Source organism: Protopterus annectens, chromosome 14.part0 (assembly GCF_019279795.1).
Source record: "Protopterus annectens isolate FY-2018-M chromosome 14.part0, PAN1.0, whole genome shotgun sequence".
Taxonomy (NCBI): domain Eukaryota; kingdom Metazoa; phylum Chordata; order Ceratodontiformes; family Protopteridae; genus Protopterus; species Protopterus annectens.
Genome location: NC_056748.1, coordinates 775,013,359 through 775,039,012, shown reverse-complemented (window position 1 = coordinate 775,039,012; position 25,654 = coordinate 775,013,359). Strand labels below are relative to the sequence as shown.

At 41.8% G+C, this 25,654-nt stretch overlaps 1 protein-coding gene and 1 non-coding gene across 3 annotated transcripts in view; one reads left to right on the top strand and one right to left on the bottom strand.

The window, feature by feature from the left end:
- The window catches only part of PARG (poly(ADP-ribose) glycohydrolase), a 2,766,579-nt gene that overhangs the window by 414,275 nt on the left and 2,326,650 nt on the right, over positions 1–25,654 (bottom strand). The window lies entirely within an intron of this gene.
- Positions 13,831–13,949, top strand: LOC122789479. Its single transcript, XR_006362814.1, has one exon. It is a non-coding gene; the product is annotated as a 5S ribosomal RNA (ribosomal RNA).

The window sequence follows — 25,654 nt, the reverse complement described above, 5'->3', positions numbered from 1 at the left end:
TGAAGCCTTGTAATTCAAAGACTAAAGGTCGTAGAACTGAACATACGCTTGCCACATCTGTCCATAATCCTAGATTCCCTATCAGGAGGCTGGACAGATGTAGAGGTCTCCGACATCTCTTTCTTAATGGCTGCTGCAATCACCATGGCATCAACAGGAATCTGGATAAAAAGATTTTATCATGAGGTGCTGAGGTATATTTGTTGGGCCTCCTAGGAACGGGGTCCATAGTATCTGATGACTCCCATGCCCTTTTAGATAAAAGGTCCATCAACTCATCGACGGGTGGAGAAACCCAAGAGGTGGAGGGTTGAAACCCAAAAGCCTTCAGGAGCACCGATTCATCCTCAGTAGGGTTAAGGGGCTGCCAGTCACCCCTCTGCTTAAGGATCTCTAGGATATCCACAAAGGAGATATCTTCAGAGGTGGACTTTGGGGACCCTTCTAATTCCTCCAAATCGGTGTTAGATGTGACGGATTCCTGAGGGCAATCTAAATGTCTCCTCTTACATAACCTCTTCAGTGGGAACTTCTGGGGAGGTCTCGGAAGAGCAGGGTTCTCCCAATGGGGCTTCCTGAGACTCTGGGTCATTACGTTTACAGTGGGTGTGCAGTGACGGAGAAGATTCTGGCACTTTCCGGGAGGAGGTGGCTATTACAGAGGTTGTGACTTTCCAGGGGGACAAAACCCTCCTCATGGCATCGAAGGCACCATGGCTCCAGTGCAAGGAAGCACCCGGGTTCGAAGACACTGATGACTCCTCCCACACCAAAACCGCCGGTTCCGAGTCAGAGGTGGGAGCCGTGCTCATCTGCGCCGAGGCCCCAAGGGGAAGAGTCAGAACTGACGCATCAGTTTGACTCCCCTCCCTGGAGCTGACAAGAGAATGTCGGCTCCCAGAGTCTGCAACCAGAGTGGAAGACATCAGGGTTGTTGGTGCCAATAGGTCCGAAGTGAGTGTCGGAACTGCCGGTTCCACAAACGACTGAATGGCTCCCTCTGGGTCTGATGTCTCGATTCAAGTTAGAGGAGGAGCAGAAATTAAAGGAGATGACTTTGTCGGTTCCGAAACTGCCTGAGTCGAAGCCGACAGAATTTTAGCCAGCACTGGATCCTGTAACAGTCTCCATACCACACGATCCACATCTGAATCTGAAAGTCTGGAAGCTTGAGAGGAAGCTAAAGAAGGTGACGGTAAGCCCAAAATCGGAGATCTTAAGGTCAGAGATACTGGTTCCAAGACTGGGGACCGGCTCCTAGCAGCTACCTGTACAGACGGCTCCGATGAATTTGGAACCGATACAGGAACCTTCTTGGAAACCTTCGGAACTGAAGAGCCCTTCAGATCCAAACTTGCAGTAGAAGAAGCAGAAGATGATGGTTTTGGTCTTCCTGCAAAAGCAGTATCCAAGTCTGACTGAAAGGCAGACTTGATCAGGCCACGTTCAACTAACTTTTTTTCCCTCTCTGCCAAAACCCTGGTGCTGAAACCATGGCAAATGGAACAAACTTCTTGCAGATGAACCTCTACCAAACAGTAAACACAGGTAGTGTGTCCATCTGTGATAGACATTTTTTGATTGCATTTAGGGCACTTTTTAAACCCTGACTTAGCTTTTTCAGACATGGTAGACCTTGCAGATAATTCACTGTAAGCTATAGAAATCCCAACAACAATTCAAGCAGAAACTCCAAAGATGAAAACTAAACAATAAAGTCTGCACTCAAATTTTTAAATCTTGACTTAGATGCAAAAAACTAAATTAAGCCTAACCAGCTACAGATTAATAACTAAAGAAAGCCTAATTCGGCTGTACGGGATAGGGAAGAAACAAAGAAACACCAACAGGGCCTAACGCCAGAAACGAGAACACAAGGTTTTTTCTTTTTTTTTTAACTACTTAGCACAAAAAACACAAAGGAAAGGATAGCCTACCCTGGCTGAATACTTCTCAATTCTAAATAAGAAAGAAAACTAGTAAGAACTCCAAAAGGAATACACTTATCTCAAAACAAAAAAAAAATGGCCTGAGCTGCAGAAGACGTGCGATCTGTTGCAGCAACAAACTAGATCTGGGGAAGGTAGAGGTGCATTGTGGGATATGGTTTCGGCCTCGAGCTGTTAGAGACCTTGAGCTTTGCAAATTGGCCGACTCGGAGCCGAGGATCAGCTCAGAACCCATCAGTAAAAATAAAGGTGAGATTGAACAACTTCAAATCTGGAGTTAGACACTTTTGGAATACTCTTGGTGCCGTTGCTAGTTCAAGGTGCAAGGCAGAGAAATTATCATGTAATACTGACACAGAAAACTCTAAGAAGCACCTCAAGTCTGGATGAATAGGAATGTGATGCAAGTATCTTTTAAATTTAATTTTACAAAGAGACTTGAATGAGAAAGGAGGGGTAACAGGTTGTGAAGTGACATCATTTTGGATTTGGGCACTATCACAAACAGGTTTTGGAAATAAGATTCCAGAATTGGTCTCCAAGTTTTCTTTTCTTTTGCACTAAAAACATCCTTGAATAAAATCCCTTTCCAACCTGGGATGGTTCTATCACTCCCTGGGACAGCATGTGATGAAGGATAGCTGGAAACAAAAGTGTTTGGTCTGGAGGATGAAGAATTAACCCCAGAAAGGAGGACGTAGCTCCCACTGCCATACGTAACCTTGATGAATGATCTTCAGAACCAATTTGAAACTATCTATTGCCAAAGGAAAAAATGGAGATTCAAACTTTCTGGAAGAAAAAATAGGGGGCTGTCAGGGTGGGTGGGGGAAAAAGTCTCTTAAATACACATTCTGACTTATCAAACTGTGCTTGGTTTTGGAAGTTTCCAGAATTCTTCTTGGAACCCCCATTGCCATTTCTTCTTAAACATCTGTTTACCTGTATTTTGTGGAGACTATATTTTATTTCTTACTGGAACTGGCTGAGGAGTTAGAGAAGAAACTCTTGCAAAACTTGAAAAAGGAGGGGTGAAAAATCTTAGAAATTCCCTGTATCAGCTTACCCCTTTAATCACACCTTTTTAATCACTTCTGTAGCAGTGGGGCCAAAAACTAAATCTCCATCCAAAGTTGAATTTAAAATCTCATTTTTATCATCATCTGCAAGGTTCTGAAAATGTATATACACACCAAATGCAACAAATACAATGAGTAGTGAATTAAACTAAATACAAATGCTGTTTGCTTAACTTTTTATTTTTGTGGCTGGAAGAAAGACCAACCATGGGACTGACAGATTGTTCCATGGTCAAGCAGAAAATGGTACCTCTTTCTCAGGAAAAACAAGCAGCAATTGCCAGTAAAAACTAAAAGTCTTTACAAGTCCATTTTTTCACATACAAATACAGTAAAAAGCACTTTAAAACATTCTGACAGTCCCACAAAATAAAATAAAAACAACTTCTCTACAAAAATATTTTACTTTAAACAACTTTGAAACTGACAGGAAAAAACAGCATTCCAGTTTAAAAGTACCGTACTGCCTTGTGACAGTCCATTAAAACACAAACTCTTAGCTTTAAGATACATTTCCTGAAGAGGAAGGTATTAATAATATACAAAAAAATTGAATGGAATTTTTTTTCCCAACGGGAACTTATCTGGTAAGCAAAGGAGCAGCACAAGCCAGCTGTTGATCCTCAAAAGTTTCACTGGAGTGTGCTCTTTGGTGACAGTAAATCTCTGAAGTGCTTGGTACCCAAACTTATCTTTTAGTCAGCTCAGCTTAAGCTGCCATACAGTTTGGGTATGACAAATGTGTCCTGTAGTGCTGGAAGCTGGTTGGCTGTTATAGCCTTGGCAGGATATAACCCATACAGCTAAAGCCTACTGCAGCAGTGCTCAATATGACTGATGAACGTAATGTCTCTCTTTTTAGACAGAAATGCACCACTACACTGGAAGTTCATCTCAAGGCTAAAAAAGGAAGATGATACCTATTTGTTAACCAACCACTTGACAGTCCCTTTTCTGGGGCGACTTGGGAGCAATCTTTGGTTAAGTGACTTGTTCACAGTCACGCAGAAAACAAAGGAGGGCTGAGAGAATCAAACCCTGAAACTTTAACCTCTGTACCAACTGACAGCTGATACATACTCATTGATTTAGAGTCACTGAGGAATCTTTACCTTTACACTAATTCATATAAGTGCCTAGTTATAAGGAACATAGAAAAATTTTATGTGATACTCCTTCCTTTCAAGAAGGGGTTACACTGTAGGTGGGTGACTGGAATATCATGACTTTAATGGAGGAGGTTTATGGGGTTTGGCAGATTTTTAAGTAAAAAGGGCACAGTGCCATTCCCCCCCTTATTATCTGCGTTATACTTAGAACCATTAGCTGAAGAGTTAAGGAGATCTAACAAAAGAATGCAAATGGAGTGAGTACATGAAGCTTTGTTTACAAATGATCTGCTTGTTTACCTACTTGATCTGGAAAGAGACCTGAATTATCTATCAAGTCATTTATCTTGCTTTGATGAACTTATAGGTTATAAAATAAGAACAAAATAAGAAGTCTAGGACCAAACGTTTTTGTCTAAATAAAACAACCTTTAATAAAACAAGCTTAAAAGAGAGTTAGCGCTTTCATGCCTCACAATAGGCACTTCTTCAGACAATCTAAAACAAAGCACATACATCTTAAATATCATAATCAATTGCCCACTTAATGAAACAATTTACAATCCTTAAGAAGGGGTTTTAGAGGAACAAAACCATTCAACCCTGGATGTTTTTTGTGTGTGTAGCAAAGTTATCCATCTGGTTTCAGCTTTCACAACTTTACTGTTCAGATCTCCACCCCGTTTATCAACATAAATACACTGTAAAACGATAAAACAAAAAGAATGATCATTATAAACCTGCATGTGCTTATATAAAGCACTGGCATTATATTTGTGTCTAATATAACCAATGTGTTAAATGCTTATGTAAAGTCTTGGTGGTTTTCCCCCACATAAACACTACTACATTTATTACAGGTAGCGAGACAGACCAAATTCTTACTTGAACAATCTGCATAAAATTTGGGCAAAAAATCTAAACTCTCTAACTGGATGATTAAACCCCTTTGAAATTGATATACAAGAGCAAGCTGCACAATTTCTGCATGCAAATGTGCTTTTTCTATCTGAGACTGACAACTGCTTCTGTTTCCATTCATGACAAAGCTGTCTCTTTAGCGACAACCCATTCCTAAAACAAAAGCGCGGTACATTACCAACAATCCCTAACATTTTGTCACCTGATATAAGCACTGGCCAATTCCTCCTTATCACATCACATACCCAACTTACATTATTAGAGAAAGTAACAACAGGTTTAACATATTTGTCTTGTGTTGCTCTTCTCCTAGGGGGTAAACCCTCTTTCTTAAAAAAAGTAAGGTTGTGCTACTTCATATATCTTGCTTATAAAACTTCTAAACCTGCCATATCAAAATCTTTCTCTGAATAACCCCGATCTAAAAGTTCATCCTTTAAATCTGTTAATGCTTGAGCAAAACCCTCATCTCTAGTGTGCAATTGTGACGTTCTATAGGCTTGATTTTTAGCAATATTCTTAAAGACATACCCAGGATGCATACTAGTTCGATGCAACAGGGGATTCTTTCTACATGGTTTTCTATAGACAGGTATCTACAACATGCCTCCATCACCTTTAAACAAGTGAACATCTAAAAAATCAATGCACTCCACATTTACATTCTTAGTAAATCTAAGATAATCAGTAGTAGATTCAAGATAGATTACAAATGAATCCAACTCAGATATACTTCCATCCCATAGGAGAAAAATATCCACAAACCTTCTGAAAAATTTAGGTGTTTGGAGAAAGGATGTGGAGTCAAAACATATTCATCCTCCCAACTAGCCATGACAAGGTAGGCGTAGCTATTAGCACAAGAAGTCCCCATAGCCACGCCAACCTTCTGCAAGTAAGTATTATCTTTGAACATGAAAATATTACTTTCCAATATCAAATCTAAGAGTGCACAAATCAAAAATATCATATCATTAGAATATTCAGTGTGTGTGTGTAAAAAAGCCTGACTGCTTCTACTCCTCCTAAATTAGGTATCACTGCAAACAGTGTATTCACATTCAACGTAACCAAAACATAGTTGGACAAATCATGTTCAAAATTAAACTCATACAAATCAGTTAAAAATGTTGTGCAGCCCTAAGGACAGTCTTGACACCAGTAACTACTACCCTGAGTTTATGTTCAACAAAAATTGACATAGGTTCCATTAACCAACCATTGCCCGACACAATAGGTCGAAGTGGAGGATCCTTATCATTCTTATGAATCTTGGGTAACCCATGTATACAAGGTGTGCAGGGAAAAGCAACTGAAAAATAATCATAAAGGTCTTTATCTATCAGCCTATTCATCAGCAAATCGTACAACTCATCTCAGACATGCTGGAACATTCTACACATAGACTTTGATGGTAATTCAACATATACATTATAATCAGAAAACATATCCAACATCTTTTCATCGTACTTTGCTTTATCAAAAACGACAATTCCCCCCACCCTTATCAGCTGGCCGGATCTGAATATTTAAGTTATCCTTCAAAGAATTCAGAGCAGCAACTTCAGTATAAGTTAAATTTACAAAAACATCCTTATTATGTTTCTGTTCTGTTTCGAGCAAGTCCCATTCACATTTATTCAAAAACAATTCAACAGAACTACTTATCTGTGGACAAAAACACTTGGCTTCTTATACTTGGTAACAGTATAATTATCTGACAGAAAAACTGTCTTAAGACATCTGCAACAACTGAAAAGGCCGCAGAAATACCTCACTAAAAGAATCACAGGCCTAAAGCAGTTGTCCTATGCTGACCGTCTAAAAAAACTCCGCCTATACTCTGTCGCATATCGTCTACTCAGAGGCAATCTCTGCTTAACATACAAGGCTATGTCAAACCTAGAACTGTTGGACATGCTACACTTAAAGAAATCCCAATCCCTCAGGAGACACATGCTCCAGGTATCTAAACCTTGTCATCATAATGAACAAAACATGTTGGAAGGATAGGTTCCTGACCCAGAGACTCCCCAGACTCTGGAATAGACTGCCCATACATGTCAATCAGAGCACCTCTTCAAAAGGAACCTTAATGATTGGATGGCAGACAGGAAATTCACCCCGGGGATCACGTCAGTCAGAGGTCCAGGGAAGTAAATACTGTGGGAAGAAATAGCCACGGAATTGTTATGGCTAGTCTTGTAAAGGCCCTAGGGCCGATAACCTAGTACCAACCTATGAACCTATTAAGCATTACATTATGAGCAAACAGTTTCAACTGTAGCAAAGTCTCAAGCACTTCAGTTCTGCTGGCAGGTATGAACAATAAACCAGGTTCAAAACACTAACCTGTTCAGCAGTGAGTTGATGAGAAGACAAATTAAAAATTAAGTCATTTTTTTGTTTCCATGCTGACTTCTTGGTCGCTACTGTCTCTACAGTCTCGACTGACAGTTTGCTCTTCCTTCTGTCGCTTTGTGCATTGGTATCCTTTATTGGGACTGGCAACGCTGGAAAAGGGATGACAGAAGCTGAAGATATAGTCGCCACCTTTCATCTCGCTCCAAGCCATTCATTCTCACTATTCAGGGAAGCACTTTCCACATTGGAAGATGCAAATGATCCAACATCCTACATTCAGGGAGGTATCAGTTACAGGTGGTGAAGAGGCGTGTCTAGTGACATCCTGCTGAATATTCATAGGAACACTGCTCTGTATTGTATCATTCTCTTTAACTACACTCAGAACACTCAAACTTTCATTTGTATTTGTATTACGTGGCCACATAAAAATATGGCCCTTATAGAAGTCATTAAAATCTCGGTTTAACTTCTTGCTCTTTACAGCTTTAAGTTTGCTCTCATACACAGAAACATTTATAAAAATCTCATCAAGCTGAATCCGCTGCACATCACCAACACTCAGAGTTCATTTCATTAAGGAGACTATCAATCTCTCTACATAATTCATCTTCAAATGATTTAAAAAAGTTGATTAGCAGATGCATACAATTAAAACTCAGCTCAATATTCAACTCCTTCCACTTGCGCAACAGTTCAGGAAATGCCATACCATGTGTTGGCATCCTTAGAACTTGTAGCCCTCTAGGGACTACCTTAAAATGAAGACAAGCTTCTAGATACAAACGTTGCCATTGCAACTTTTCAGATTATACAACTTATTTTCACCATCTTTCAACACATTCTTGAAAAACTCTGCATCAGGTATAGATGTACTTTCATGGAATTCAACATTACCTAGTTTTAACGAGAACAAAGGATTCTCTTTCACTTGTACCAGTCGCTGCAATCTGTTCGCTACAGTAGCTGTATTACTCTTCTCTGAAAATACCAGGTGTATAATCCAATTCCAGCTCAAAACCATCAGCCATGTCTGCCAAAGACGGCCAAAAACACAGTCCAAGTAAAAAACTAAGCAAAGTTTGTATGGGACCTTAACTGCCTTAGACTGCTTTGTTTTTTACTTGGGTTATAAAATAAATATAGCCACAACACAGGCTAGTTTTTAGCTGTTACAACAGTAAAGGGGAGCATTTCTATCTATTGCAGCACAAACTAATACATACTTGGGGCTCTGGCTGGGGCCTACTCTTGCAAGGTTACTTACTTACAGAATATTACTAATGAAGTGCAAGGGTTTATTTTCAAAATGGAAAAATCTGCTACAAGAAAAGGCTCAAAGGTTCTACTTTCACTGTATACTTTTCAAGCTATTCCACTTCTCCCTTCTGGTAATGGCTTAAACATGATTACATGTACATGCTTGTATTTTGTGTGGAATGGAAAGCATTCAGGTGTGTCACTGGATAAAGGGATGCTTCCAGTGGACCAAGAAGGGCAGCATTTAATTACCTGACATTTGTCAGTGTTGGACTGAAGGGTCAAAACGGGTTCTTTCTTCAATGGAATATGGAAGAATACAAGGCAAGACAGACAGAAATCTATGCAGACAGAGAACCCTTTTTTGTTCCAGGAAGAAAGAACATTTCTCCAGGCTTCCAACTTTCACCAGTACTTTTGATTGTGTCATTTCAAATTTGCCAATCTTAATGTGGCTGGCTTGGACTGATAAAAAAAACATCCACAGTCACTTATTTGACAAGGTAAATGAGGGACCACTAGCTGTTTGGGTGGATAAACATCAGGTCACAATAAATTGGGACCAGCTAATTCCCTCAGACAGGCAATAACATGGCCTCATTTAACAGACAGTTATTAGACCACAGAGCGAGATTTCTTTTATATGCTTAATATTTGATAGCTAAACTAAGGAAACTAGGAGGCTTAGGACCACCAAAGCATATAGGCTGGTGTAATCCAATTTATTTTAGATACAAGTCGGCAAAAGACTACTCTGAGAAGAATTGTCAGTAAAATTTATACATAGCTTGACATTAATTTCCCTCAATGCATAAGTGGGTAGGAAATCTGAAACATTGTTGGATTCCAAAATGTCCCCACTAGACTGGATATGTACATGTGTTTTAGAATCCTTGTGTAGAAATGCCTGTACAAATATTTTTGCATAGCAGTCAGGTTGCAGGCTACACTTGACAGCTGTTGGAGATGTCAGGAGGCACTAAGAGATCCTTGATTACATACATTCTGGAACCATCAACAGGCAAGTAAATCTAAACAAGATTTAGATCAGGTTTTCAGAACAATCTTACCTCATGAATTTATTTTGACCTCCTAGAATATTTTACTGGACTGCTTTGTAAGAAGTGCTGGGAGAAACACATTGTACTGGTGGACAAGGAAGTGATTATTGAGAAGTCGTCTATGACGCTCGCATTTCTACAAGTTGTTAAATCTCTAATGTCTGGAGTTTATTAGCTTAACTAAACACTGAATTCAGAAAAGAATGTTCTTTACGTAAGAATTTGGTTATCTTGGCTTTGACATTTCATGTAATGCTTTCCCAAGTATCACGGCTTACTCACTAATAAACTGAGACAAAAGATCCTTGCTCTTTTTAACTAATTTTATCTATGATAAGTATCAATGCACAATAGCATTCTATTATGAAAAATGTGTATCAATTTTTTTTATTCAACAGAACAGTGTTGAATATTGCTTGCCACAGGCAAAATGCTATCTCTTGCTTTATTTCACAGCTCCACTGCAACAGCACAATGTTGGTGTGTGTGTGTGTGTGTGTGTGTGTGTGTGTGTGTGTGTGTGTGTGTGTGTGTGTGTGTGTGAGACAGAGAGAGACTGTGGGCATTTAAATAAGTGGTATTTCTACACTGCTAAAATATGCCATGCAAAATGTCACAGCTCCACTCATGATTCCCTCATGACCAAGTTACAATTTCAGTTATGATGGTACAGCTCAACTACTTCAGAACATCAGTTATTTTCACAGAAGAAATGCTACATTAACATCTGACTTGTAAAATGCAAAACAGAACATCATAGCTCAAGCAAGAAAATTACTACAGTGCTAAATGTTGATTTCCATAATTGTATAAAATACTGTATGCTACTACAATGCAAAATATCTTTGTCCGCATATGCACACACACATACCCCCTCTATATATAACATCGCCAGATAATGAAAGTGTGCGGTTGGGACCAAGTAGCCAGCAACACAAAATTTCAATAATAGCGCTTGGTGGTCTGACTTACGAAAGTTGCGAGTCCTGTCTAAATAGAAGCGTAATTGCCCTGAACATAGATTGTTGAAGACAGAAACTAGAACAACTTTTTGGGAAGGAAGGATGATTTAGGCCTAGTGATACTACTATCCAATGCCGCTTTCCAAGACAGATATTTTAATTCGCATGTGCAGCCCGGTTCAAAAGGGGAGATGTTAATGCACACACCAACCAAATCAAGATCCCGGATTAGTGGTGGGTTTGTGGGGTCAAGATAAAATGTGAAACTTCCGGGTCTTGTGTGTGCCTTAACTAAGGTTGGAAGTGGAGGAGCCAAGCTGTCAATTTTATTTATTGAAGGGACTGATGCCAATGTCCTGTGGGGGGGGTGGCAAACAAGGTCCACGGATCGCCCACTGCATGCTTTTTCAGGTAAGGAAACCATATCTGACGAGCCAGTATGGGGGCAATCAGAATCATTCCCAGTTGAGAAGCTTTTGAATAACTTTGAAGGAGTGGAATTGGAGGAAAGGCATAAAAGCCCTGTTGGCCAAGGTTGTGCTAGAGCATCCCATGGCTGGTACTTCCTCTGTGGGAATAGAAGAAGAAAGAACTGCACTTGGTGTTGGTTTTGTTGCAAATAGGTGCAGCAAGCAGCCATCCCCCCTCTTCTTAACCTCTGCTGCAGCGCTTATAAGACCATTCCGAGAGAGAGAATTGTCCTGCCCCACACTCATGGCCTCTCTCTGCAAAGGGATAATGATCTCTCCCCCTTGTTTGGATACCATACCACCAACCCAATATTGTTGTCTGTGTGGGATGGCTTGAATGCCTGAGGACAAGGAAGCTGTGTGTGTAAGGCAGGTAGGATAGCAGCCTCAATCTCCAACACGCTGATGTGAGGGGAAGAGTCATCCGAAAGCCAGGAGCCTGAACTAGCCTTGCCCAGACAATGCCCCCTATCTTCGCAGGAAGAAAGACGCCATCATCAATCTGAGTCTCTCTGCCCCTATAAACTTTTTTGAGAGAGAGCAGCAGCAAGACAGACTTTGACCAATTGAATGTAATCCCAGGTAGGGAGATGGTGGGAGAGGTGGCTTTGAGGTTGTCCATTAAGATGCCTGGTGGTGGCAGCCAGAGCCAGTCGTCGTAGATAGGGAAACACTGGAATCCAAGATCTCTTTTCAGGTGAGCCACTACTGCCAACACTTTCTGGGAGAACACTGGGGGTGAGACCAAAGGGCAGAGCACACAAAATTGGTAATGACTGACTTCCAGGCAGGCTGAAGCTTAGATACCTCCTTCGATGTGGTATTATGTGATAATAGATAGGCGGGTGGAGGTCTAGCACACATCCATCCAAAAACACAACAACGGAGAATGGATTGTGAATCTGGATTTCAACGGATTATTTCAGTCTGCTGAGATCCAATAATATTGGTCTCAGGTCCCCTGTTTTTGGCACTAAAAACCTGGAGAGTATTTCCTGATCCGATCTGGTCTGTGGGGACCGTTGATGACTTTTCTAGCAGCTTTAAAGCAGCCTGCCCCTGTTGTGTAGCAGATGCCACCACCATGGCATCTACAGCCATGTTTGAGGATCTCTAAGATGTCTGCAAATGAGACATCATCCGATTTTTAAAGCTCAAGGCCTAGGGGTTTGAGACATGATGTTATACAATCAAGTCACTTACACAGAAGAGTAAAACAACTAAATTTCACAGAATCACACTGATAATAAAAAGCTATGCTAAGTAATAATCATAAACATAACACTTCCTGAAAATGGATAGGGACTAAAAAACTAAGTAAGTATTTACTAGAGTATTGAAGGTTGACAGTCCGGAAGTGCCCTGGATTGAGGGGGCCGGACAAAAACAACACCCAAGCACAACACAACAAAACAATTTTCAAAAACAATACAAAGTTAGCGATAGTCGTTAAAACCAGTTTTGTTAGCAAAACAGCAAAAACTGACAGAAAGTTGACTCAGAGATCTGGGGACTGGTAGTGGTGCATCCTGGATAGTAATCAGCCATCCATAGCTTCATTCAGAGAAGTACATGGCTCATCTTACTTTGGTGGCGGCATAGTCAAAGGATAACAAAAGAGGTAGGTTGGAGCAAGCATCAATCTTCCTTGTTCCACCTCTAGTGACAGTACTTGTCATACATAAGGCACTTAAAAGTCTGCAGAAATCTGCTAACACCTGCAGTACTATAAAATTGGGATCTAGGTTCGCCTGCCTAAAAGAAATATCTGTGAACAGCTAAATATCGAATGTAAAATATCAAAACCTAACATTAATGAACTCATAGAACTTTGAAATATCATTCATCAAATGGCCATAGATGGAAAACAATCAAGGAGGGGAGCTGCCCCCCCCCCCACTATATATGCCAACTCTGAGATCGCACTACAGTGGGTAAAAAGGAAAAATTTAAAGGTTTCCTTCGCTTACCTTATGCATCGTGTTTCATCCTGGTTGTTGGCTAACTATGGCCATTTGACTAATGATTTTTCGAAGTTATACGCATTCAGGAATGTTACATTTCGATGTTTTCAGTTTGATATTTAGCAGTTTGTGGTTATTTCTTTTTGGTAGCCGAAAATGGACCCATAATATTTTAAGATACTGCCTCTACAAAGCACACAAGTATGCAGTAATTCAGCTAAAGAATACTGGAGGGAATGAAATGTGAAAGAACCTGCCCGATGCTGTGGCAGAGTAGGATAAAGCCTTGATTATGGTCCAGATGATCCATGTTTGATTAGCAGCATGGGAGCTGCAGTGGTCATGTTGGAAGAGTAGTAGCAAGGGGACAATGCCTACTTGCCAACTTTGGGGGATGGAAAGTGGTTCAATTTGCTGCACTGGCAGAACTTTTCTGAATATTGCTGATCACCCACAGACTAAGTTTAACAGGCCCATGCTGTACAGCTGTGCACCACTTATCTGAGAAAGCATATGTACTAGTGTGCATGCCTTGTCTGTGAGGCAGAAATAGGTGGAGCCTGCATGCCACAAGCAGAGAGGGGAGTTAGGGAAGCACAACAGATTAAGTAAACCAAACCAATACCGGATGGAGATGGAATGCCAATAAATATCCAAAAGTGCACGAATACATGTAAAACACAGGTTTATTGATTCCAGCCATACCACCCTGAATGCGCCCGATCTCGTCTGATCTCGGAAGCTAAGCAGGGTCGGGCCTGGTTAGTACTTGGATGGGAGACCGCCTGGGAATACCAGGTGCTGTAGGCTAACTGGAATCAATAAACCTGTGTTTTACGTGTATTCGTGCACTTTTGGATATTTATTGGCATTCCATCTCCATCCGGTGTTGGTTTGGTTTACTTAGTTTTGTTTTACCAACATTTGCTTCTGTTTTTGCTGTTGGTTTTGATATGGAAGCACAACAGATTAGCAAGACTGGTGTACCTCCTAATGCCTGACTCTCATCTCCAAGGGAAAAACATATGGGCTAATTAGGCTCTCTTGTTAGGTAACAAATGGGATGTAGAGCAGTCATACTCATTCCATTAGGAGGAATGAAGAAACTGGCTAAGCTTAGACTTAGGAACCACTCAGTGAATTCTTGGTGAATAAGAGGGGAAAGGGAGGGTAATAATTGGAAAGAGCCAGACAGTCTTTGATGGTTTACTGCAATTATACAGTTGTAAAAAGAGGTTCTTACTGATACATAAGTAGTATGCCATCTATAAGCAGAAGGTAATGCATAGGTTAACAGGTAAAATGAAAAGCAGAAGTGTGAGACGTGCATGTAGGCTAATGTAGTATAAGCCACACATGTGCAAAATTCAAATGCGAGAGAGGAGTGCGGTAGAACTCAAAAAAAACTTGTAACATAATCAAGCAACCAGTTCCCTCCAGTGCACATACCAAAGGTTCCTTCCCCACTCTATGTAGGGGAATGTGCCCACAGCACAGTCTAGATTTTAGAATGAATTATTAGACTGTTTCAGCTTGATGGAACTGACACTTCAACTACTAATGTGACCTCCTCAGACATACATTCACAAAATTCCCATTACTCTATATGTCCACAAAATATTCCTTCACAGGAAACATTTTTTATGCATAAAAGTATCACCCTATAAAAGCTATCAAAAAGTAGCCAGAACTGTACAAATGACAAACATCTGTGATGCACATCAAAGCAAAACTGAATGGAACCAAATATCTCACCTAGGTGAAGACTTGGGGTCTATATTATGATATTGCATGCTCAGAAGAGCGAACGACACATAATCGACCCCATGTAAGCAAAAGCTTACAACGTCAAAACCTCAGAACAGCAATTTTTTTCCAAGGGAAAATTGCTGTTCCGAAACAAACAAACAAAAAAAAAAAGTAAAACATTAAATAATGTGGGGGGCTTTGCCCCCCAGACCCCCCCCACTTAAATATATCAACCCCGAAATCACACTACAGTGCCAAAAAGGCAAAGTAGAGAAAACGGCCAAACGGGAAAGAATTCGCTGAAAAGCAGCTTTGCTATTTTGCCTTTTCACTCTTTTCAGTTTGACAAAGACGCATTCGATAACCTGCATCTGCGACAGCATAAAAGGGAGCCAAAGACTCGCACAAAGCAATTATGAAAAGTTTGCTGCATAAAAAGCACCATCGCAATTAAGAGTCTCCATGCAAATGCAAGGCTCCAATAGGAGGTGTATACTATAACAACTACTCTGTGAAGGAAAAGATTCTTGGGCATTAACCCATAACATATTTGCTTTCTAGCCATGTGAAACATTTGATCTGGAAAGTTATCATTAGTGATATACCCCCCCCCCCAAAAAAAAACAACGCTGTCCCATTGTGCACAAATATGGTAACACAAGTCCCACATACCGACAGGTAGTCACCTAAGCTTTTCTGGCAGCTTTTGATTTGTATGGCCTTGTTTGTGCCTCCCTTAGTGTACTTGCAAACTATACAAATACCACCTCAGTAAAGGCCATGACACACACCGTTGCCTGAAAGGTCTTGGTCACCCCTTGGCTCTTTTCTGGATTAATTAAGATGTTACAAGAAAGGCAAATGGTGCTACCAGATTATCAGGTTAATGGACCTAGTTAATATCTTGACTTATGCAAGCATCTGATCTCTTGTAGCACCTGTGCCTTTAAATTACCCCAAAGTCAGATGCCTGCTGGCTGAAGTTCATCAAAGTTATGCAGTGAACCCCACAAGTTCAGTACACATGTAACAATATTAATGACTACCTGACAGAGAAGATTCCAACTGGTAAAAGTGATGACAACAGATAATAATTAAATTTAGTACAGTATCGACCTTTTTTTTTTTTTTTAACTAAATCTTTGTTAATTAGTTAAAGCAACTCATGAAGTTACTACTGTCTGCTTTTAGGGAAGTTTAGTGAATTCTACCAACCAAATTATAACGTAATTACACTTAGTGAGAACAATGCAAATCAAGGTAGCTTAAATATGCAGAATAAACCTACAATGACTGCATTTCTTGTTATTTATCTCTTTACATTACTTGCAAATGTTTTCCTGGCTAGTTCAACAAGGGATGCAAATATACAAGGTTCATTCCCAGGTCTGTGGAACACGGCACATGTTCATATAAGATTCTGAAACATAGTTACTTTTTGAAACTACCTATGAATACAACGCTCAAACCAAGTGCAAAGAAATATGTATTAATTTTAAAAATAAACCTTTTAATTGCTACATTGACACAGGTGGGTGAGTTGAAAATCTTTTGATACGTTAAAAAGGGAGACAGACTACACTGCATGACTTCCTGCTGAAAAGGGACACATTTACTACTCACTCCACAAGACACTAAAAGCTGAATCAGTCCTCCTAGGAAAATCTGAAGCTGAGAAGTAGGAGTGTGAGAAGGAAGCTTCCAGCAGTAATGATACACATTAGCATTAATTTCATTAGCTCTCATTAACCCTCCACTCCTTGTGAATAAATAATTAATTTGGCCCCTAAGCCGTGCAGATGGCAAGATTGCAGGTGTTTAGCTGTTAAAGTAAACTGACTTGCACGCTTGCCCTGGATTACACTGTCAGTAAAATAATCACCATTTATTCAGAATACAGTTACAATGTGTCAAACAAAACTCACACTGGAAATGGCAGGAAGAAACAGGAGAAAGTATATGAAAGCATACCGCGTCATATTAAAATGCGAAATCTTGCTCTCCTTGATAAGAAGCATTATTAGATTCGTCTAATTCAAATAGCATTTAAAAATTATTATATTTTAGATTCAGTTTGTAAAATAAGCTGCTTTTAAGATGAAGAATTTAGCAACCATTTTTCTGTCTCAAGTCAATCTGGGTACAGAAGCAAAAAAATGCAGTACCTTTATTATCATATCATATCACTCAGTTAGATTTGTATATATAATGACAGTTCTTTGATTAGATAATGGGAAATTCCACTGCTAGTTCAAAAGGTTTCCCACTTAAGATTCCCCAAAGGAATTCTGCTATTTTTTGACATGATTTGTCATTTGTTTTAAATGGGACAAAAGCCTTCTTTAAAAACCTGTAGCTCAGCAGCTCCTTCTGCAGGAGAAACATAACTCGGCAAGCCAAGAGAGAGTAAGGATGCCATGAAATAAAAAAACAAAAAGACTCGCTGGTCTACACAGTAAACAGAAAGTAGCAGGCAGGAAGGAAAGCCAGGAGGAAGGCAAAGTAAAAATTTATTTCAAGAAGGAAACAGAGGTGTGAAACCATGCAGGTCAAAAAAGTAAGATGATAACTAATAATCCCTAATCTCCAAACAAAGACAAACATTAAAATATTTTATTTGAGCTCAGCTTACAAATGAGTGGCATCCATTGATAAAGGTATGTAATCTGATTAAGTTTCACAAAGCTGTTGCACAGCAAAACTAAAAGCCACTACTGAAAATAAAACAATCATTTGTGTATGCCAGATGTTTTCTGCAATTATCCATCAACGGCAAAGTGACACTAGCCCATTTGCACAAAAAAAAAAAAGAAATTATATTTTTGTATTGCTGTCTTCTGTGTCCAGATAGTTAAGAGTCAGAAAGGGATAATTCTCAACAGGAGCGGCCTTAGGTCAACTGGTGCCCTAGGCAGAAGGGCACCATGGCACCCCAACCACACCACCCAGTGCCCCCATCCTGGTCTACCTACACCAAATAAATACTGGAAAAGTGCCCCTACTAAAGCGGCGCCCTAGGCGGCTGCCTAGTTGGCCTATGCCTAAGGCCGGCTATGATTCTCAAGTGACCAGAAGGTCCTTCTACCTACTGTCAGGAGGACAACGTGGGCAGGATGTGGTGAAACAATGATTTCTGGTAGGGACTGAAGAAGGTGTTGCTACTGAGTACAATACATGGAGCTGCAAGCATCTACACACAATGGAAGCTGTGCACTGGAACATACACACATGTAAGTGTGTGTGTGCATATTATATGGGTAATATAACTTCCAGTATGACAAATATCAGCTAACAGTCTTGTTTAATTATCTTGTCTATGTTACACAGCTTGGTATGCTGCACTGCCCATGACGGCAGCACAGTGCAACACTGCAGGGCAACTAAGCAAAAGTCAGGCACCAATCCAGCAAAAGAGGCAACAAATGAGGCAAAAGAAGTGAGCACCAAGGACTTCCAGTGGTGATGCACTAAAGAAAAGATGTAATCATTGGTTGTTCAGCAAGTTAAATTTCTATCAGTGGATTAAAATTAAAATGTCATTTGGCGAAAGGGTGTATGATTGGGTCCCTATCAGCATCTCAAATGCTGACATAATTGAATTTTATATTGTTGCATCGAGAATGCCTTAAGGGCAGAACGTCGAGCGGGTAAAAGGAAATCTCTGTAAAGGGAGATTTCCATTTACCTCAATGTAGTGCAGTCTCGGAGTTGGTATATTTAAGTAGGGGGGTGTGGGGGGCGCAGCATACACCCTTAAGTTTTTTTTTTTTTTTTTTTTATCGGCATTCAAAAATGTAATAGGTCGAACATTTCAGTTCGACATTTAGTGATTCGACCTATTGCATTTTCGAAATGCTGATATAGACCCGTATGATCTACTGTACAAGTATAAGGTTATTTCACGTGACTTCATGTGAGAAAAGCTATAAAGAAGGAAGGTAAGCTAACAATAAGACTGACGGCGCGCATCAACAGGCGAAAAATCTAGATGGCAAGTGATAAGCAGAGGCCTGAATCTCATGATCATAAACGGGCATGCATGAAGCAACAACAGTATAGACTCTCTTGGTAGATATGAAATAATCTATTTTAAATGAGAATAAGAGAATTAGTTCCTACTTGGCGGAATTTCCTGCTGAGGTGTGTCACATCAGTTAGAGAAGGTAGATGTCATGAACTCACAGAATGATGCCACCAAGGAGTTGAAAAAGGAAGATATAGACTTAAAGGTAAAATATGATCTTCTGCTAAACAAGGTTGAATTACTAAAAGAAAATGATGAGGTGGACACAGAAGATGAACCTATAGAAAGAATGTATGTTACTGGGGCGTTGGAAAGAGAGCTGAAAGACTGGATGCTGTATCATATTTTAAAGGTAAATTAGAAAGCTGAACTGTGTTACATGCACTGACTGTATATGCCAAACCAGTCCAGAAATGTGAAACAATCAGGACACGGGACTTAAATCTAATCACCAAAGATATTTACATCAAATGCCATTTAGCAGAAAAAAATGATAAAAATCACTTTCAGAATTTTTGTACTTCTTATACCCCCTCCCATGACATACAAATACCAACTCCACAGTTGCACAACAGTGAAGCAAGTGCAACCTCAAAGATCTCTAAAACTGGTTTTCGGCAATCCTTTTTCACTAAATGGCATTTGACGCAAATGCCTTTGGTGACTCAATTGTAACCTCCAAGACGCATACTGCTAAAATTTGAATTATAAACTGAAAGACCGTATCCTGTCTCTGTTACAGAGGGAAGGAAAACCATAATCAAGTGAGGGATAAATGACTCTCTCTGATCAAGATTAAGCATTTTGTATTAGAATCCAAAGGGCGGAGATGGTGCTAATAATGTTGGAGTGTACGGTAGAGAAAAAGACGTTATGTACTCACCATAACGTTCCAGGTTTGTTGTCCTTCATCTTGCCTTCCTTCTTGATGGTTGGGTTGACTCGACCATATACTATAGCTCGAGAGCTTTTTACTGTCTCGAGGCTAGCCCCTATCCCAACATGTCTAATGGTAGTTACCCAGATCTCGTTTATGATAACCCACCAGACTAAATAGGTCCAAATTTTACTAAACTTTCTTATGAGAAAGGGACCTGCATGTGAGTGTGTAAACATCAACAAAGAGAAAGGCAGGAAAGACTAACTGGTACACAAAAGGGAACTTAGCCAGTGTATCCAAACAAAAGGGAAGAAAACTCCTCTCGATCCTCCAGGAGGGGGAAGGAGAGTGGGACGCAAGATGGAAGGCAAGATGAAGGACAACAAACATGGAACATTATGGTGAGTACATAACTTTTTTATGTTATGTTGTCTAATCTCACCTCCGTTCTTGCTATTTGGGACAGTGTGCCCAGCACCTATATCTTGGGTGACTCACTGGAAAAGACTCTTCGGGACCGTGGAACCAAAGGATGCCCTGTTCCAGGAGGCCACGTCTACTTTGTAATGAGAGATAAAGGTATGGGGATTAGCCCATGTAGCTGCCGCACAGATTGAATCTAAAGGCAGCTTGGCTTGAAAGGCAATAAAAGTAGCCAAAGCCCTAGTTGAGTGTCCTTTCATTTTTCCTGGAAGCTCTCTGTTCCGCAAAGTGTAGACATGGATGACAGTGTCTGAAAGCCACTTTGATAAGGTCACTTTAGAGAATGGACAACCTTTCTTGTTGTCTGCAAAGGATATAAACAATTGGTTGGATTTTCTGAAATCTTAGTCCTGTGTAAATAAAAATGTAACTGTCTATGAACACCCAGTTGATGGAGCTTATACTCTGCCTTGTTGCCATAATTGGGGAAGAATACAGGAAGCTCTATGGATTGATTTAAATTGTGCTCTGAACACACCTTGGGTAAGGAGGAGGGACTGGTTCTGAGAGAAACTCTATCTTTGTGGAAAATGAAGTACGGGGGATGAGTAGACAACCCTCCTAGCCGAAGTAATGGCAGTTAAGAAAAAGGCCTTACATATTAAAAATTTCAGAGGACAAGAATCAGCTGGCTCGAACGGAGGAAGAATGAGTCTCTCTAAAACTGGATTTAAATCCCGGGTGGGGGGGGGGAGGTTCTCCTATTGGAGGTCTTAAAAGGGAAGTACCTCTTAGGAATGCTTTACATAGCCTGTGTGACATGATGTTAGATCCCATTTCTCCTACATGGAAATTAGAAATGGCAGCTAGCTGGACCCGGATAGTAGCTGCTGCTGCTTCTCGTTCAAATGTTTCAGCAAGGAAATCCAGAATCCTAGAAATGGGGGTAGTAAAAGGATCAATGCCATTCTTTTTTGCCCAACAAGAGAACCTCTTCCATTTAGTAGCATAAAGTTTTCTTGTAGTGGGTTTATGGGATGAAATCAAAATGTGTTGAACTGCCGCGGAAACATCTGGGAGTCTGGCTAAGACTGGAAGTGGAGAAACCAAGCCGTCAGCTTGAGAGTATGGACAGAAGGGTGGAGAGCACCCGACTGATGCGTCAGAAGATCTAGAACTGGGTCCAGTATCCAAGCCTCCCCTTGCAGATGAGGCCAGAGGAATGGGAACCAAATCTGTCGAGGCCAGTAAGGAGCAATGAAGATTAACTTGCAACCCAATGACTGTGCATTCTGAAGAACCTTGGGGATCAGGGGGAATGGTGGGAAGGCATAAAGCAGTCCCGGGGGCCAATCATGAACCAGTGCATCCCTGGGTGACTGTCCTGGTGGTTAGACTAGGGCAATGTAGCTGCTGCATTTGTTGTTGAGGGGAGTGGTGAAAAGATCGCAACATGGCTGGCCCCATTTGTGAAAAATAAGCTCTGCAAATTCCTGTTTCAAGGACCACTCGTGAGGCATCAGAATAGCCCTGCTGAGCTTGTCCGCTATCATGCTGGATTTCTCCGGAATGTGCATTGCCACCAGAAAGTGTTGGGAAGATATCGCCCATTGCCATACTCCTAGAGCCTCTCGGCACAAGGGATAAGACCTGGTTCTGCCCTGTTTGTTGATGTACCATATACCGACATGTTGTCTGTCTGAATTGCTATAGTCCTCATGGGTAGAGGGTCTTGAAGTGCTTGCAACCCCAGAAGCACTGCTCTCATCTCTAGGACACTGATGTGCAAGTGGTACTCATGTTCTTGCCAAGTCCACTGAACAGCCTGTTCCCCATCTGGGAAGCGTCTGTGGTCACTGTGGCTATGGGCTGGGGGGTTAGAAACAGTCTGCTCATTGATACCAAAGGGGAGTGAAGCCACCATGCTAAATTCTTCTTGCATGACTCAGTGATCCAAATCTGATGTGACACTGCTAAATCCTGGAATGACCATTGAGCCAACAGGAGCCATTGCAGAATTCTCATGTGGAAGCGGGCTGTAGGGACGAAGGTAACTGCTGCAGCCATCGAACCCAAGACCTTGAGGACGAATCTTGCCTGGATTCTCTTTCTTTTCACGAGGAAAAAAAAACTTGACAGATGGTTAACACTCTTTCGAGAGGCAGTTTTGCTATCATAGCCCTTGTGTCTAAATCTGCCCCTATAAATGTAATATACTGACAAGGCAACAAGGCAGACTTTTTGTAGTTTATGGTGATGCCTAGTTGTGTACAGGTGTGAATAGCGGAGTCCCGTGCCTCGATCAGTTGATGCTTGGTGGTGGCAGTGAGGAGCCAGTCGTCTATTTATGGAAACACCCAGAATGCTAGATGCCTCAGATGAGCTGAGACTACTGCCATACATTTGGTGAATACCCTGGGGGGTGTGGTGAGACCAAAGGGCAGAGCTCTGAACTGATAATGACTTGCTCCCAGCCGGAAGAGTAAGTATCTCCTGGACCGCCTGTCCATTTTTATATGGTAGCATGCATCCTGGAGATCGATGGAGCACATCCAATTGTCCTGACCCAAAGAGGGAAGAATGGAATGCAGTGTTACCATCCGGAACGTTGCTTTCTTGACTGATTTGTTGAGTTTGCTGATATCCAAAATGGGTCTTGATCCCCTGTCTTTTTCGGAACTAAAAAGAACCTTGAGTAAGTGCCGGATTCAATTAGGTCTGCGAAGACTTCTTGGATGGCTATTTTTTCTAGAAACCTTTGAACTTCTAGATTTGCTTGATCCAGAAGACTGGGTGGAACATCTGGGATTGAGTGCTGACTTGTTGGAGGGGGTGGTTGGGAGAAGAAAATTTTGTAACCCCTGGATATTATCGACAGTACCCATGTTATCTTCCGTGATTGTTTGCCAGGCTTTTCGGTACTAGGATAATCTGCCCCCGATTGCCTCCAGAGGCAGATAGTCGGGCCTCCTTTCAGGAGTGCTGGAAAGGCCTACCACAGGTATCTCTTGTCGGCCTGATTCTGCGTACCCCCCCCCACCACCGTGGGATCGGCGTCTCCCATTATTTCCCCCTCTGCTCCTGATGGAAAGGTCTCCGCGTGTGTCAGGTGAAACTCCCTGTGATTTTCTGAACCACATCTTCCCGCTATTCTGACCCTTAGGGTAAGGTCTAGAGGAGCGGAAAAATGTACTCCCATGGCAGAGAGAGTTTTGCCATCCCATTCACAGCTGGTAAGAGTATCTTTCACCTGAGGCCCGAACAGCGAAGAGCAGTCAAAGGGGCTATTGGTAAAGGAGGACTTGAAGGGCTCTGCAACCTGACAAAGGTGCATCCAGGAGTGTCTACGCAAAGCAACTCCTGTGCCTGCTGCCCTACTTGCCCCATGTGCTGCGTAACAGATCAGCTGCATGGAGGAGTTAACTATAGATGTCAAGGTCGCAAGCAGTGAAGCCGCCTTACTCGCAGCTCCTTCAGCTGTAGGATCCTGCAGGGTATCTCTTAGTTCCTTTAGGAGATCCCTTTGAAGGCGTGTAAAGTGGGACAAATAATTCAGCAACCTGAGAGTAAAGGTCACTGAAGCAAACATACGCTTTCCATACCTGTCCATCGTATGAGACTCTTTGTTCGGTGGATAGACAGAAGAAGAAGTCTCCGCTAATTCTTTCTTGGTGGCTGCCGCACCATCACAACATCAACATGCACACCCTTTGATAGAAAGGACCTATCCTGTGGAGCAGTTATGAATTTATTGGGCCTCCTCGGAACTAGTTTCATAGTCTCTGGGAAGCTCCGGGCCTTACGACTCACTAAAGCCAGTAGAGGGTCGAAAGGCGTGGACACCCAAGAGGTGGAGGGTCAGGGACCAAATGCATCCAGGTACACAGGCTCGTCCTCAGAAGGGGCAAGGGATTTCCAGCCACCCCTCTGTCCAAGGATTTCCAGGATGTCTGAAAAAGAGACATCCTCAGAGGGGGACCGTGGGGACCCTTCTGAGTCCTCCAAGTCTGTGTCTGAAGTGACAGACTCAGGGAGTCCCAAATTCTTCCTCTTGCATTTTTGCTTCCGAGGGACCTCCTCCAAGGGGTGTTCAGTGGAGGTTTTGGAAGAGGTGGGGTCGCCCAATGGGGCGTCCTGGAGCATGGGTTCCCTATGCTTGGGGGGGAATCAGAGGCAGACTCGGGCACTGAAAGAGCAGGAGCCAATAGAGCTCAGGGTAGAGTGGTCTCAGAGGACACCATGCTCATCACCTCAAAGATACCGTGGTCCCGACCCGAAAGAGTCCCCAGCTCCAAAGAGCTCAGAGATCTCCTCCGAACCAAAAGCGATGGTTCCGAAACCAATGTAGGAGCCAAACTCACCTGCGCCAAAGCCCCGAGAGGGAGAGCGAGGTTGGAGAAGGGTCTGATGCCACCCCCCCCCCTCAGAGCCGACGAGACAGCATCTGCCCCCAGACCCCTCTAAAGACCGAGACAACGAAGAGATCGGAGCAGTAGTCGGAACCGATAGACCAATGGTAATCAAAGCTGATGGTTCCACCACAATGACTCCCATGCACTCCAGCTCCGAATTCAAAGGAGTCGGAGGAGGAATCGATAAAGGTGTGGGTTGGGGTGTCGGTGCCAATTCCTTGTGGGCTGGGCTTGATAGTAATTTAGCTAATGTCTGTGTCTTGAGAAGCCTCTCCACCACCCTCTCCACATCATGATTCAAAAGCCAGGATGATCGAGAGGAATGAGAGGAAGACCGATGATTGCCTGCCACAGATTGTAACAGCGGGGACTGTGGAACAGACTGCACAGGCTCCAGAGAGGGAGACCTGGTTCTCTTGTGAGTCCTGACTGGCTCCGAAACCACTGATGGAACCACCAGAGAAAGAGCTTTGTCCGAACTGACACTCGGATCCGAGAAATTCACAGGTTTATCCTTAGATTTGGATGGCTATGACGTTGGAGCCAATGAAGATGATGGCTTAGGGGACTTTTCCTGTTTTTTTGCTGGCTGAGAACCCTCAATAGCAATATCAAAGGGACTCTTTAGTAAGCCTAGTAAAATCAACTTATTTTTCCTCTCCTGCAGGACCCGAGAACTAAAAGTATGACATATAGAACACGAGTCCTGCAGGTGTATAGCCCCTAAGCAAGAGACACAGCTTGTGTGCCTGTCCGTAAGGGTCATCTTCTGGCAGCAATAGTCACACTTTTTAAAACCCAAAGGTTTTGACTCCTTAGGATCTTTGGACATGCTAGAAGTAACTACAATATTACCAAAGAGAAAACAGCAACAACAACACTAAAAGGAACTTTAAACTTTATTTTCTTTCTTTTTTTTTTAAAATAGGAAAAAGAAAGGGGGGAAGGGAAAGAGCCTCTAAGTTAAACGGCGACTCCCCCAACCCAGGATGGCCTCTAACTTAAACTGTTGCTCCTACAAGAAAAA